The sequence below is a fragment of the Hordeum vulgare genome, chromosome 2H, assembly GCF_904849725.1.
Source record: "Hordeum vulgare subsp. vulgare chromosome 2H, MorexV3_pseudomolecules_assembly, whole genome shotgun sequence".
NCBI lineage: Eukaryota > Viridiplantae > Streptophyta > Magnoliopsida > Poales > Poaceae > Hordeum > Hordeum vulgare.
This window is the reverse complement of record NC_058519.1, coordinates 3,179,167-3,183,940: the sequence shown is the minus strand read 5'-3', so window position 1 is coordinate 3,183,940 and position 4,774 is coordinate 3,179,167.

Sequence of the window (4,774 nt, the reverse complement as noted above, 5' to 3'; positions counted from 1 at the left end):
GTCGTATTCCGCCACGATGTCTAGGGACGAGGCGTCCCGTGTTTGACTGAGGCCAACCAGAAAAATCATGGGCCAGGGAAGTCCCCGCCAAAAAAACAGCTTCAAAAAAAAGAGCCAGCGAGGGAAGCAGGAGCAGGTGGCTTCCCGCGCTGCATGGGAATGGGATACGCGGACGGGACGACGCTGCTTGCCCCCCTCGAAATGGCGTAAACAAAGACGGGGACGAAGATGCCGCTGGCACCATCGACGTGGTCGACGAGTCGGTTCCTTGCGGAGTGCGGACCAGGACTCCATGCCGTGGCCGAGCGTGTATGTATGGTACATGCCCATCTTCACGTACGTCCTGGCCGCAGGGCCTCGACGGGCTCGATCGACAGCAAGGTCATGGAGGCGGGAGACTCGGCGGTTACCTTACACCACGGCCGGTTCTTCTCCCGGCCAGAGAGAGGCCATGACCCATGCAGAGAGGAGCTCTGGGCGCCGGGCCGCGGGACTAGCTAGCATGATGCATGGCCGGAGCTAGGATCTTTGGCTACATAACGGAATTGTACACGAGAGCTAAGGGAACTTAGAGAGACTTACACGGGAGCACACAACAGCATGCCGGCGATAACACTTCCGGCGATGTTGACGCCGGTGAGGGTCGACGATGCCGCGGACTGTATGCTGCTGCCCCCGGCGACCGTGCTCACGACGCGGACGGCGACCACCTTGGAGAACATGGTGGACACAATCACCTAAACCAGCTCAAGGGCACGTACGTTCGCTAGGGAAAGCGAGGAGGAAGAAAAGCCGTGTGACCGTTGATATGGTTTTGGGCTGGTGTAGTGCTCGAGTACCACGATACGCGTACCTATATAGCCCGGGACTCTGGGTACCCAAGGGGCCGTCGGCACAGGTGGAAGCTCTATTTTCGATTCTACGTTGAATCTTCTTAATAACTTGTTTTGTCCCGACTATACAAAGATGTCGCTTTCACCTACGCACATCGAATAGAAATGAAATAGCCCACATTCATTCATAAGGACATGATATGTTTTAATTGTGAGGGCCCTCATCAATATGTGTGTGTAACCGTGTGAAACCCAAGTCTTGCTTCATATGACAGGAAAAATCATAATGTGAACAACTGTGCTGCTGGTCCAAAGTTCAACCCATTGCTTTGATTTGGCAGTGGTGCTAGGGATCTTGGTTTTAATTACCATGTGGATGTACATGTCAAAACTGAGCTTTGGTGAACATTCTCAAGATGAAGTGGATAAAGCTTTATTGATGAGTCTTTTGACTGATACATTCTGCAAGTCAATGCAGTGGCCATGACAAATTAGGGACCTCTCTAGCAAGACCTTCCTGGTTAGGTTCCCACCATGAAAGAAGGTGGAGGATCTAATTGAACTCCTTGGTTTTACTGAATGGAAAGTTGCATGTGAATGGAAAGTTGCATGTGATTCTTTTGGGAAAGTTGCATGTGAAAGATGTTGCAGTTAAGATGACTGAATGGAAAGTTGCATGTGATTCTTTTGGGAAACTAGTTGAAGCCTAGGTAATTATTGAAGGTATTCCTCCTAAGTGGTGCACATGAAAAGTTTTTGCTCAGATTACTTCAACGGTTGGTGTGCTTACTGATGTTGATTGGAATGGGATGTTAAGATTCCTTTTGAAAGGCTGATTGAAATGAAAAAGAAATTATTCATACTTGGTTTTACTGTAGAAGGTTATGAGCAGATTGGGGGTGTTGATTCTGTGATCAACATTCAAATTGATGATGATGGACGAGATGATGATGGTGTAGAAGAAGGGCCAGATCAAACTGAAGAAGATGACCCAGAGACAAAGAGGAGTTGTGTGATGATGACCCAACCATTGATGAGCTAGATAATACTAATTGTGCCCAGAAGAATGCTAGTGGATCAATAGTAGGAAAAAGAGCATTGGTTCTAACCAAATAAGAGCAACAGTACTGGTTGTCCTACGAATCGGGATTAATGGGAGCATCAGTCCTGGTACCAGCGGCCAGGACGCAAGCTGAGCATCAGTTCTGGTACCAGCGGCCAGGACGCAGGCTGGGCCTCGGCAAACATCAGTTTCGGTTCAGTTGGGACCTTTATTTTCGGTTCCACGCGCCAACCGGGACTAAAGGGCCTCGCTCGTGGCGCAGCCCCTTTAGTCCAGGTTGGTGACTGGAACCGGGACGAAAGGTCATTCTTTAGTCCTGGTTCTAGACACCAACCGGGACTCGAAAGATTCCTATATATACACCCGGCCCGTGCGGCCTTCTCTATTTTTTGGCTGTAGGTGGTGAGAGATGTGTGCTGTGCTCTGTTCTCACTTCCTATGCACATGAGGTGTTTGATAAAATGCTCGAGACACACTTTATCTTTCTCCTCTGTTCTTCCTCCATGCTCAATTTTTCCCAAGATTAGTCTAGGTTTGGCGATGCACCAACTATCCAAGTGTTCTAAAAAGGTTAGCAACTTCATCATTTCATCTCTCACCGCTAGTTTAGCTCATTCCAAATACACTAGAAGTAGTGTTGTGGGTTTTAGTGGAGGAGTGTATGCGTGAGTTTATTTGATTTAGATGCACAATATGAGCTCAAATTAACTTCTTAGTTTGCACATGTGTAGGATGTCGTCCCGTTCCCGTCCCCGTCCTCACCGCCGTCGATTGCCCACTCCGATATCGTTGCCGGCACCACCATGATGAGCCTCTTGTTCTTACATTTTTTTAAAGAAAAAATATTCTTACTTGTATGATTTATATAGCCATTTGTATAATTTTTTTACTTGTATTATTGTTTTGTTATTATACAGTGCCATGGTTTGGTATCCGCCTCCGTCGGCTCTAGTCCGGTCTATGATTAGGATGTGGTATATTGTCTTTTATATGTATTTGTTTCATTTAGTGTTTATGACAATTATGCCGACCAACTTGATAAAGATGTCTTTATCTAGGAGGTATGTGAACCGGAAATTCCGACCGACCCTCTTGTCGAGAGGTTAAATTTAGTTGAAAAAAAACAATTATTTGAAATAAATATTAAAAAGAGTTGAAGAATAGAATATGAAATTAGAGTTGCATGTTGTCGATGTCGTTGATCTATACAAGATCCAGATAAATGCAATGCGCTTGAATATTAGAAAGATTAGCAAATATGCCATTGATAATGAGGCTTGGCATTATTATGTTGTTGGATCAACTGTTACCTTAGTTACGATTTTGATCGAATTTGTTGTTGCATTTAAATGTTGTATATAGTTGTATGTTAGTATCAATGTATGTTTAGCTAGATGCTTTAGAGAGTTGTATGTTGTTCTATGAGAACTATGTATGAACTTTATGTATTTATTTGGTCATTTCTCTATTCATGATGTTTTGTAATGGTTTTTGATTTTCTTAATTATATAATGCACGCAGATGAACTGACAATGGATGTATGGTGACTGACGCACTTCACAGTACATTACTCGCCTGCATAATTTTATCGATGTGGATGAGGAAAACAGTCAGAATGGTTTTATATATTTTCCATGTGTTGTCTGTGGGAATACAAAGGATTACTCTTGCACGAAAACCATTCACTACCACATGCTTAAGTCCGGTTTCATGCCCCACTATAATTGTTAGACCAAGCACAGAGAAAGAGGGGTTATGATGAAAGACAATGAAGAAGAAGAGGATGATGACAACTATCCTATGTCCCCTGAATACGGTGATAATGCAACGGGGGAAGCTGAAGATCAAAAGGCACCAGATGTGCCCGCTGATGATGATCTTCACCAGGTCATTGTTGATGCACAGAGAGAATGCAAAAGTGAAAGGGAGAAGTTGAAGTTCGATCGCATGTTAGAGGATAAAAAAAGGGTTGTACTGAAATTGCGAAGATGGCAACACAAAGCTCAGTACTATACTGGAATTTCTGCAATGGAAAGTAGAAAATGGTTTATCTGACAAGGGATTTGAGAAGCTACTGAAAATATGAAGAAGAAACTTCCAAAGGATAACAAATTACCTGACAATACGTAACAAGCAAAGAAGGTTCTCTGCCCTCTAGGATTAGAGGTGCGAAGATACATGCATGTCCTAATGACTGCATCCTCTACCGTGGTGAGGAGTATGAGAATTTGAACGCATGCCCGGTATGCGGTGCATTGCGGTATAAGATCAGAAAAGATGACCCTAGTGATGTTGAGGGCCAGCGCCCCACGAAGAGGGTTCCTACCAAGGTGATGCGGTATGCTGCTATAATACCATAGTTGAAACGTCTACTCACAAACAAAGAACATGCCAAGTTGTTGTGATGACACAAAGACGACCGTAAGAAAGACGGGATGTTGATGTTGGGGAATGTCGCATGGGAAACAAAAATTTGCCTACGCACACGCAATACCTATCATGGTGATGTTCATCTACGAGAGGAGATTTCCGATCTACGTACCCTTGTAGATCGCATATCAGAAGCGTTTAAGAAACACAGCTGATGTAGTGGAACGTCCTCATGTCCCTCGATCCGCCCCGCGAACCGTCCTGCGATCCATCCCACGATCCGTCTTGTGATCCATCCCACGAACCATCTCGCGATCCGTTGCATGAACCGTCTTGCGATCCATCTCACGATCCGTTCTGATCTAGTGCCGAACAGACGACACCTCCGCGTTCAGCACACGTACAACTCGACGATGATCTCGACCTTCTTGATCCAGCAAGAGAGATGGAGAGGTAGATGAGTTCTCCGGCAGCGTGACGGCGCTCCGGAGGTTGGTGGCGATCTATC